Consider the following 12,193-nt stretch of genomic DNA (forward strand, 5'->3'; position numbering starts at 1 on the left):
TGCACATATTAGATATATGTAAACTTCATTTAAAAGAAGGACAAACTGGTGTGACTGATATAGTATACGTAATTTTTTAAATGACCACAATCCCGCTTCAACAAATATGTAAATTAGCATTTGAATTTATTATTAAAATACTGAAGTCTTTCTAGATAAATTTGAGTAGAAAATCGATTTTTATAATTTATCTGACAAGGAGAATTCGGACATAAGAAATGAACTCTGCTCAGTTTAATGAACTTACTTAAACAGTAATATTTCGTTTAGCAAAACAAACAAATAATATTTCGCAACTCATAAAACTGGTCTGAGGATTTGCCTCAGCAGTCTATGCAGCAGGCGGGAGTAACTGAGGGATCGTGAAGCTATTCTGCTAAACACTCGTAGCCACCTCAGCCAGTTCCGCTATTATACAGCTGACTGAGGTAATTTTTTTTTACCAAGGGATAACTTACAGAAAACGTTTAAATTTCACAGAATAGAGAGCATTGCAGCTACAGGACACAGCTGGTAGTTAAACTTCTTTACTTAAAGTGCACCTGCAGTAAAAATATTTCCACCTCACTGTTGCACAACATTATAACCGATTTCATCTATTGAAAGATACTTTGTAGAAAATGAGTGAACCTTAATTATGTAATTATTACTCAACATTTTGTATCTATGATCTGTCTGTCTGTTATACAACTTAACAACTTATTGTGATTGTTTTTGTCACATTTAGATTTCTCAAGATCATCAGTTTGGACAGAATTCATTTGAAGAATTAATGTAAGTAAAAGTACAATATTGGACGGGGCATTGTCAGTTTTGTTGCATTGTTAATGTCAGGACTGTCTGAGGGGTCAATTGGGGCCAGAAGTATGATAGGGATTCGTTTAGGGCTACAAATATATATTACAAATAACAAGTCTTTAAAAAGTCTTTACATTAAGTAGTCTAAACTAAACTTTGATATGTAAACGTTGTTATGTAAACTATAATAACAAGATATTTTATTAGATCACAATTCCAGTTTATGGATTTGGCATTTGCAGTCATTTTGAAAAATAAATATAATGGTAGAGAAAACACAATTATCTGTGGATGTGTGTGATTAAGAGTAAGGAAAACTTACTTTTTTATATAATTGAAAATCTCAAAACAACCCTTAAAAACCAAATTGAGTTCTCTTTTGCTGCATCTTGCAAATATTACAATTTTAAATAGGCAAGGCTTAAAAAGGTATAAAAATAATAATGAACTTTCTCGATAATACAACACTGGCACAATTGGGCATGTAACCGTTTTTTTTACCTTAGTGGTGTGCCCTTATTCTAGTACTTATGTTTCTAGTAGCTATGTTTACATGCAACCAATTAATCAGTTTGTAATCGTATCGATGGCTCAATCGTATTAAAAAGCCGTCATGTAAAAACCTTAATCAATACGATTGAGGTAGATTGGATGCAAATTTGAATCGTATTGAAATGGGTGGTGTAGTCCAATCTGTGATCCGATCAGCAGGAGAAAAGTATGCATGTAAATGCGTGAATCGAAGTATTTTGTCGGATGCAAAAATACATTGTGCATGTGCACAGAAAATTTGTGCTCAAGTTCACGTCGTATATTTACCTCTTATTTGCTTTGGTTTGGCTTTGGGGTGGCATTGCCAAGTCCTCTCTTTTTTTCGTTCAGATTTGGGCTACTGTTTAAACTGTCTTTGCGAGTTGTTTTTTCTGCGGGTCAGATATGAAAGGATTTTGTTCATTAGTTATTGGTATTTGGGCTGTGATAAGTCATTGGGATGCTTTTGGGCTAATTTTGAATGTCCATGGGGATGATTTTGATATGTGAAGCTGCCAACCCTGGCTGTGCGCTTGCACAGATGTTCGGTTTATATAAAATGTACATGAAAACAAACATTTTGAGGTGCAAACATTTAAACATGTTTAGGGTGCATGTAAACTGTATTGTTGTAACCTTTCATCGGATTAAATTCATTCGGATTGACAAAATTTTGTGCATGTAAACATGGCCCTTGTGATGACAGTTTGTTTGAGGATAAGAAAACTGCCATCTAGGGTTTCAGAACGAAGCAAGAGCCATCAATATTATATATGTATTGTATGTTTATGTATATATACATTAGCAAGTAAATGTAATGGTTTTCTGAATAAATATACATAAATAACATAATGTGTCTAAAAATTATTACACAAGAAATTCAGATCTTTCATGTGTTTTTCAGAGCACTAGCAGGTTCCAATAAAGGCTGGAACAGAACAGACAGAAAAGGTACAGTATACTTTCTTTCCATGTCCGCCTTGCCCACGCACACATCCGTACCGCTTTAAAAAGTATATATTATTTACAGGACATTCACAAATTTAGAAAAAATGAAGAAAAGTAGCAGCTCCACCACTGCATTGAATATACTGTTCTGTATGAGTGTGCAACTCAGCGTTCCCACAACGCGCACGCTTGACATCTGTTCCTCAGACATGAGGGCTCGCGAAGCACGCACACAACGCGCAGTCAACACATGCGTGATCACTAAACTAAGTTTTCTTTCTTGTTTAAGTGAACATAAACAGCTAGATGTGTCAGTATCAGTATATTAAAGCAGTGCAGTCTTAAAGCTGTTCTGGGTCTTAAAGTGACAGTAGCCTACTGCTTTCTGTGTCAGAAATGTTCTTTCCACCCAAAAATGAAAATCACTCACTTTTCTTAACTGAACAACTTTTGCAGCTGCACATTTAATTCATACAGTGAGGACTGTGCAGTGTTTGGTGTGTATTTATTGCTAATATTAAATCATAGATTCTAATAACTAATATTTTTACATTTAATACAGATGCCTGAAAAGTAAAACAAGATGAGTATAGTGTTATGATAAAAAAAAAAAAACATTTGGTTGCTTGTCAGTAGCATTGTTGTAGTGACAGCCAAAATACATCGGCCTAGGGCTGGGCAATATGGCAAAAATCCATATTGAACGATAATTATATATATTTCGATGTAAGTTGTTAATGCTTCCAGCTTTAAAACAGTATGCCAACAATGACTGAAGCCACAAAAATAAGAGGGTTCATTTATATTTTAATCTGCCCTTCGTCAGTTTTTTAGCTAGCCAAACCACTTCCATATAAAGGAATTCGTGCTACCTTTTTGTCCACAATTTATCATCTTTGGATATTCGTTGCCACTTCCACTCATTTTTGTTTAGTTTTTTTGTTGTTGTGTCGAGTTTGCAAAGTAGGAAATGGACTTTGTACTACTCATGTGTGTTACATATAGGCCAATGTATTTTGGCTGTCACTACAACAATGCTACTGAAAAGCAACCAAATTTTTAATATTTCCTCTTAATCATAATACTATACTCATCTTGTTTTACTTTTCAGGCATCTGTATTAAATGTAAATATATTAGTTATGAAATTGTCTGTCAACATGATTTTAACATGAACCTTAGCAATAAATACAAATAAAACACTGCACAGTCCTCACTGTATGGATTAAATGTGCAGCTGCGAAATGTATTCATTTAATAGTAGTGAGGGGTTTTCATTTTTTTTGTGTAATGAACATTGAACACTCAAGACAGCTTTGAACACCCAAGACAGCTTTAAGACGGCACTGCTTCAATATACTAATAAACATACAGCTGTTTATGTTCACTTAAACAAGAAAGAAAACTTAGTGAGCCCTCGTGTCTGAGAACCATATACGAGCTATACATGCTGGTAAACAGGCACGTCACCTTGTGGAAACGCACAGTCGCACACTCATACAGTACAGTATATTCACTGCAGTGGTGGATCTGCTAATTTTCTGTTATGTTTTCAGTTGATAAGATGTGCTTTTTGATTACTGAAATTTAATTTAACCAGAATCCAGAATAAAACGAAAAACACGGAATTTGAGAAAAAATTTAAAGTCGCCATGAAACGGAAGTAGCGATTGCCTTATTTTCCCCGTGGTGACGTATATCCGAATGAAACGGCTTTTGAGATGAAATAAGGCAGGGCTGGATTTGAATTTGTCCATCGAGATCTGATTGGATCGTTTGAAGTTGGGTCGTGTTGCTAATTGCTAATCACTGCGATCTTCTCCCGGACCCCGCCCACCTGCCATACTTTTGACCGGAAGTGAAGAGAGATCGTTTTGAGGAGGGGAGGAGATTTGCATTTTTGATTAAAGATTATGAGCACACACGAATTTTTAAAAAATAATGAAGCTCACAGATAAGTCATTTGTTAATAATACCACACTATTAAAAATACATATATAGTTTTTCATTTCAATTTCATTGCGACTTTAACTGAATCTGGGGAAAAAACAATAGGGCCATAGCTGTGCTAAAACCTGACTCCAATTGGCTTTTTTGAGGTCATTCAATTAAGGGTTCACATTTTTTTCACAAGCACTAAGATGTTTTTTGGTAGTTCTCAATAAAGACATGAAAGATCAGAATGTTTTTGTGTAATTATTTTTAGACACATTGGGGCGGTTTCCCGGACAGGGATTAGACAAATCCTAGACTTAAACAGTTTTAAGAGCTCTCCAAACTGAAAACAACTTACACTTACATATCTTAAAATACATCAGTGCCCTTTGTTTTTCCTCAAAATGCACACAGGTAATGTTTTTAGTAAGGCATGTTTGTTAAAACTAATTATATTTCCTAATTAAACTAAGGCCTAGTTCTGGATTAAGCTAATCCTGGTCCGGGAAACCGCCCCATTATGTTTATCAATGCCCTTGACTTAGATAAAGTTTAGATCGCATTTTATGACAAATTTGTTCAGAAAACTGTGAAATTCACATACTTTTTCTTGCCACTGTATATAAAGCCATTACAATGTTAATCTATGAAGCTATAAGTCTTCCAACCTAAAGTACCTGTCAATGTTTTTGAAGCAGAATAGCTTGTAGGTAACATTTAACCCTGGAGAACCCACGGGTCAAATGTGGCCAATGTTAATTGATTCTAAGAGAAGGGTTCTTGGGTTCTCCAGGGTTAAACTAACATGCTTGCATTTACCTAATTAAATAATTGTGTTTCTTTTCAAGAATCTGTCAGAAGAAATTCAACTTCTGTTCGTGCACCAGATGGTGAAGTAGAAAAGTTCGTAAAAACTTCTGCAGCTTGCATCTGACAGAGATGCAAAAAGAATAAGAGAGCGGGCCTGAAAACAAGCAAATTCAAGGTATTTCAATTGTTGTTAAAGGGATAGTTCAATAGATATTCTTTCATCATTTACTCATCCTCATGTTGTTCTAAATCTGCATGATTTTTTCTGATGAACACAAATTAAGATGTTTTGCGTAATGATGGTAAAAACACAGCACATTGTAACCATTGACTTCCATAGTAGGAAAAAGTATTTTGAAAGTATTGTGATATATGATGAAGAAAATATTTTGATAAATAATGGTTAGCACACAGGTGACGGTACCCATTAAATTCCATCATATTTTTTTATTCCTTCTATGGAAGTCAATGGTTACAATCTGCTGTGTGTTTACCATCATTACTCTAAATATCTTCTTTTGTGTTCATCAGAAAAAATTCATACAGGTTTAAAGGTAGGGTAACACATTTTGAAAAATGCTAACGGTAGCCGCCTAGTAATGAAATCACGATCCCACCCTTAAGTCAAATCGCCATCCAAAGTCACGCCTCTTTCAAAACACATGAACATGCACAGATCAGACGGTCACATTTCATGTCTCATTCACCAGTGAGAAAACTTTGCAGTACAAAGTGAATAACACTTCCAAAATAACAACTGGTTTATATCAGAATTAGTTTAAGCACACGTTCGGTTGTGTAGACGTAGTAACTATATCGTTATGCTAATCCGTAAACGAACACAAATTTCATAAGCAACACAATGTTTCATCAAAGTAGAATATCTGAATCCATCTCAGTACAAACATATTGCGTACCTACCTTACCAAAATAAACAACGACCCTTTCAGACCCTTTGCCTCCTGCAGCTGTTTGCATCTCGTTCTAAAGCAGTAAAGTTACTGATGTTAATTTGGGTTTTTGCTCTTGCTGATCCAGGCAGTTTTTGCTGTTGTTGTTATAAAAGATGCCTTTCGTTTTGTGGCTCCTGTACAGGTTGTCAATTCAGCAGAAAAGTTTGCTTTTCTTGCTGTTTACAGACAGGAGGTGAGCGCACGTGAACACGCATCTTAATACTAGGGCTGTCACTTTTGTGAAAAAATCATTTTCGATTTTTAATATATAAGTGTTCATTGAATCGATTGTAAAATCGATTTTCCATGTCTAAAAAAGACGTTTCCATTTTCAACTCCAAATAACAGACAAATGTAAAGAGAGCGCCTGAAACGCACAAGTCAGCAATATTTCTTATCATTAAGTTTCGTGCAGAATAAAAAACAGCAAGAGTAGTGCAACATTCTCTAAAAAAATATGCAGAGTGGACTGCTGCCATAAATGAAAAACATTACTGTCGGCTTCAACCGGCTGCTTTTATGATTTAGGCAATTCAAAAATTATTTGAAATAATGATTCGATCCATTTCAAACAACTGTTCAAAAATGAAATTTTAAATAGACTTACTTGAAGTTGAGAACATGCTGTGTGTTTTTTTTATTAAACGTAACCGACACTTAGGCGGCACTAGGCAGGCATAATGAAATGCGCAAAAAGAATAGGGCCATTACAAATTATTGGTCAGGAAAACAAGTCGATCAACATTTTAGGGGTCAAGAGCAGAGCGCTTTTCATTCACTATATGTCCATCTGTTGAGAAGACGCACTCCGACCGCACTGATGTCCCAGGGAAACTCGGGTACTTCGTTGCCAGCTGCGTATTTCGTACTGCCAATCTTCCATCACAAAAGCGGGTTGCTGTCAGCTCGCAAGGGTGGCTCCTTGTCATAACTGCTTCATCTCCTGTAAGGTCACAATTTCGACGCTCTCTCATGTTGCACAGGTTTATTGACGTTGTCCTCCATTTTCTTTGCAAAACACTATGCAGCGATTGAAAGCGTGAAACTATAGGTGCGTAAAATTGCTGGGTATTTTCTGTCTAGCTTTCGCACACCTACTGCACTTTCGGAATTATTTATTTTCTTTTTCTGCTTGTTTGTGAGTTTTGTTACATCTATATTTTTAACTGTTTAATTCTTTTAAAATTAATAGTGTACATATTTGGTTAAAATCGATTGCCCATTTTCGTTTTCGAAACTTTTTTTGGTTGGTCCGATCGATTGTGCAATCGATTTTCGAACGAAAAGTGACAGCCCTACTTAATACCAAGTGTAAACAGCCTCTTAACCAGCATAACTAAAAATCTTTCAGGATCAAATCTGTTACCCTACCTTTAAAACAACATGAGGATGAGTAAATGATGACAGAATTTTTATTTTAGGGTGAACTATTCCTTTAACATTTACCCAATTTAACATTAATGCCTTCAGTCTATCTGATGAAGTAACCATGAGTCATTTTCTGTTCCCCCTCTTATCTCTTTTCTCTCAGTCTTTCCTTCTTTTAGGGTACACTTGAGGAGTGTCCAGATGTTTATTAATGTTTTATTAATGTAATGTTATGTTTCAAATAAACATGTAAACATACTGAATATTTTTCTTTCTTTTTTAAACACCTACAGTAAAGTGTGACACTTAACACATTAAAAGCATCACAAACATTGAGGCTAGAACTTCTAATGTGCAGTTTAACTTTTTTTAACTAAATATAATAAAAGTTTTTTTTAAGAAGGGATAAGTACATGCCATCTTAAGGGCTAAGGTTATAAAGTATTGTTTTGTGGAAAAAACACTTAAAAATAAAATTCGGGCTAGTTTCGTCTGAGTGTACAGTTTAACCTGGCATGATTCTGGCACTTTGCTGGCAGTGTCGGCTGACATTAAGCACCCGGACATTGGCCAGTTTTGGCTGAGTATACAGTTTTAGCTGGCGTGATTCTGGCACTGTGCTGGCAGTGCCGGCTCACTTTAGGCACCCGGACATGGGCCAGTGTACTTGGGCCGATTCTGGGGCGTCATTCATCCCAGAGTTGGCCCTTTTCTGGCAGCCGGAACTGGGCCGTGTTTTTTTTTCTGGCCTGCCGGATTTGGGCCATTATTGGGCCAAACTGTTTTGGCTACCTGGGTATCAGTGAACACCCCTGACCACTCGGTGAGTTTCTCGTCTTTGTAAACGAAAGTTTAATGCATTTTAGGAAGGATTGTTCCAGTGCACCATTAAACCCATTGTAAAGGTGGGAGGTGAAACACAAACACCCAAAAAATCTCGGGGCAGCCGCATGTCCAAATTTCAGTCAAAACCGTTCTATTTCATCATAAACAATCTGAAAACAGGGATTTAAGTGTAAAATACCGAACTTGTCCTTTAAAAAGGAAGACACTCGCGGCGCTGTAATGATCCGTGATTGTCAATGCCACATGCTCAGTCCAACAGACTTAAGTTTTACTAACCTGTGTCAGTGGACGAGCCACTAAACGAAGTGGAATCTGCCACCAGTCACCGGAAGTGCCACTTGACAAGCCACTAAACACAGTGGCATGAGCCACGGGACACCGGAAGTTCCACTTAACGTAGTGGCACTTGCCGATGGCTTCTGCCACTTTATGGTAAAACTGCTACTGGCACTGGTGTTGTGCCACCCAAGAAACGCAGGCAGCCTGACTACTTTTTTACATTGGTCGGGTTGCCGAAGGTGTGCCGACGGTGGTCCGACTGTGTTATTGTTAACTGTTAGTAATATTATAACAAAATGAAAATAAATTGGGAACAGCAACTCAGCTACAAAGTGGTAGGTCACGTAAAATCACAGAGCTGGGTCAGTGCATGCTAAGGCGCACAGTGCGCAGAAGTGAGCAGGGTGAATAACTACAGACCTCCAAACTTCACGTGGCCTTCAGATTAGCTCAAGAAAGTGCGTAGAGAGCTTCATGAAATGGGTTTCCATGGCCGAGCGGCTGCATCCAAGCCTTACATCACCAAGTTGAATGCAAAGCGTCGGATGCTTCTCTGTCTAGCAATCCGATGGACGAGTCTGGGTTTGGTGGTTGCCAGGAGAACGTTACCTGCCTAACTGCATTGTGCCAAGTGTAAAGTTTGGTGGAGGGGGATTATGGTGTGAGGTTGTTTTTCAGGGGTTGAGCTTGGTCCGTTAGTTCCATTGAAAGGAACTCTTAATGCTTCATCATACCAAAACATTTTGGACAATTTCATGCTCCCATCTTTGTGGAAACAGTTTAGGGATGGCCCCTTCTTGTTCCAACATGACTGTGCACCAGTGCACAAAACAAGGTCCAAATAAACATGGATGAGTGAGTTTGGTGTGGAGGAACTTGATTGGCCTGCACAGAGTCCTGACCTCAACGCAATAGAACATCTTTGGAATGAATTAGAGCGGAGACAATGAGCAAGGCCTTCCTTCCAAGTCTCCCAAGAAGAGTTAAAGCTGTTATAGCTGCAAAGGGTGGGCCAACTCCATATTAAACCCTATGGATTAAGAATGGGATGTCATTCAGGTTCATGTGCATGTAAAGGCAGGTGTTCCAAAACGTTTCGCAATATAGTGTATGTATACTTTGTAATGCACTGTAAGTCGCTTTGGATAATTTTGGTCAGCCACAGTAAATGATTTGCAATTTTGCAAATTCACTGATTTGTTTATTACTTCAGATTTCTGAAATCTATTGAACAACAAAGGCCTTTGTAAAATCAATGTTTTCATAAAACTTCAACACAGCATCTCATGCTTCAAACCTCAATATTTTTTACGAGGTGTGCTACAGGTCATCCTGAGCAGGTTCTCCAGAACACTAAGGCTTGTATGTTTGAATAAATTTTGTAACTTCGTAACCATTTCAAAATAAAAATTCTGCATTATTTACTCACCCTCAAGTTGTTCCAAACCTATATACATTTCTTTGATTCTGCTGAGCACAAATGAAGATATTTGTAAGCAAGCGGAAAACAAGGAGCACCATTGCTTTGTATATAGGAAAAACAAATACTATGGAGGTCAACGGTGATCATAAATGCTTTGATTACAAACACTGCCCAAAATATCTTCCATTGTGTTCAGCAAAACAAAAAATGTATACAGGGTGAGTAAATGATGACATAATTATAATTTTTGGGTGAATTATACCATTAAGGGACAGATACAATTAAATAACTGTCATGCACAGTGATACACGGGTTAGATCCAAATGCAGGTTTTATTTAGAGTAATCCACAAACAGGCAAGGGTCAACAACCAGGCAAACACAACAGCAAAGGAAATCCAAAATCGTAGTACAATATCCAGGCGAAGGTCAGGGCAGGGAGCAAACAATCATAAACGGTACACATGTACGGGTCAAAAACAAAAATGTATAGAACAATGCATAGAACAAAATGACAGGATATATGATCGGTGTCCAGACAGATCTAAAACACAATACTTCACAAGGTGTGTGAGTGAGAGCATGGTTTATATACTCCAGATAATGAGCAAACAGGAAACATATGTGGTGATGATAAGTGTGGTGCAAGGAGTTCTGGGTGATGGAGTCCTGAGGGAGATGGGAGAAGCCTCTGAAGGCCAGCAGAGGGAGCCATGATGGCTCTCATTACAATAACACACAGGTCTGTTATCAATCCGGGTGTTTATTTTCTACAGGGGAGTTTTGATGTTTAGAAAAGAATAGACGAAGTTGCTCATGTTAGGCTATATCCTGTAACGTGACGAAAGACGAGTGCCAAATTTCTGTCCATTGTTTCACATTGGGGCCAATGTAGTTTTGGTTTAGACTCCATCTTAATAATAGATGAAGACTAGCACGTCGTTATGCCAACATCTGTCACACCCTTCTACATTACACCAATAACATTTAAGCTGAGAATCTTTAACACGCTGAGCCGATCCCAGTGTAGTGTTAAAGGAGTAAATGCAAACAATGTACTGTATATAACAAAGCGAGAGGCTTTTCTGGTTTTTCATTCTGTTTCCAATTATCTTTCTGTTTTCAAATTCATGTCAGAATGAGATTGCTCAAATAGGGATGATGATACTTCATTTAATTTATTATAAAGTATACATCACATAGCCTACAGACATGCATATATATACACTTAACTCCCTCGTCTATGAAAAAATATTGCACACCTACATTCTATGGGACAAATGTTACAAAAGCAATATACAATTACATGTATATTTAATTCTATAGTTATATTTCAAATGTATTATATTTAAAATTATTTTTCCACAAAAAAGAATAATAAACAAAGCATGTTAATAAAGCTTTGAATTGGTTTTAGAATTTTAGTCACTACATTATTTTTTTCTATTAAATCTATAACACAAACATTTTGTGTTTTTATATGGGCAACACTTTAATATACGTTTCAATTTATTAACATTATTTAACTACATTAGTTAAAAGCTTTTATTAGTCAGTTTAAGATAAGTTTAGGGATTTGCTAATACATTTTTTAGTGAATGAACTAACATGAACAAAATTAAATTGGTATCACCTGACCCTAACATTAACTAAATTAATAAATGGGGTAAAAATATTGCTCGATACTAGTTAATGTTAGCAAATGCATTAACTTTACATTGTGTTAATGTGATAATAAATGGAACATTATTGTAAAGTGGTTCCCATATTTTCCATATAAATACGCCCACTTTGTCTAAACAAAAAACTGAAGTTAGGTTAGGTCAGCACGAAAACTTTCCTATTTACTGCTAACTGTTGCTTGATTTTAAACCAGTGGGTGTTGTTTTGCGTTGATTTAATTTCTAACTGACTAAAAAAGACATTTAAAAGCCCATGGCTTTAAATACAATTTAAAGAAGAAATAAACAATGCATTTGTGTTTTACTTATCCAAAAACCACACCCTTTCCTCCTTTTTTTGCCTACCAGCACCGCCCTTACGCTTTACCGTTTTTGCTAACTCATGATGAGACGACAGTCTTATATGGGAGAGACATATATTTAATGTACGTTTTAAAAACTACATTTGTACGTTTAAAGGCAATTTAACCTAAAAATTACAGGTACATAACATCTACAATACAACCTATATCCTCCTATCGGGAATGCAGTGTAGTAAAACATCACCAAACGGTATCACAGTTAAAACCACAAGAAAGTCTATAATACAGCTTTTATGAAGCGAACAAACTTTTAAATGTGA

At 36.5% G+C, this 12,193-nt stretch overlaps 1 protein-coding gene across 3 annotated transcripts in view; it reads left to right on the forward strand.

Annotated features, from left to right (window-relative positions):
- LOC135732542 (sialate:O-sulfotransferase 2-like) overlaps positions 1-7,629 on the forward strand; it is a 29,698-nt gene extending 22,069 nt beyond the window's left edge. For 2 of the 3 annotated variants that reach the window (XM_073814716.1, XM_073814718.1), the window contains exons 9-12: positions 728-774; positions 2,234-2,280; positions 5,060-5,196; positions 7,506-7,629. The gene's annotated coding sequence lies outside the window, so the exon portion shown is untranslated. The remainder of the gene's footprint in view (positions 1-727; positions 775-2,233; positions 2,281-5,059; positions 5,197-7,505) is intronic. The other variant, XM_073814717.1, reaches the window with a different exon arrangement.
- Positions 7,630-12,193: the final 4,564 nt, after the last annotated feature.

This window comes from Paramisgurnus dabryanus, chromosome 5, assembly GCF_030506205.2.
Source record: "Paramisgurnus dabryanus chromosome 5, PD_genome_1.1, whole genome shotgun sequence".
In the NCBI taxonomy this organism is placed as follows: domain Eukaryota; kingdom Metazoa; phylum Chordata; class Actinopteri; order Cypriniformes; family Cobitidae; genus Paramisgurnus; species Paramisgurnus dabryanus.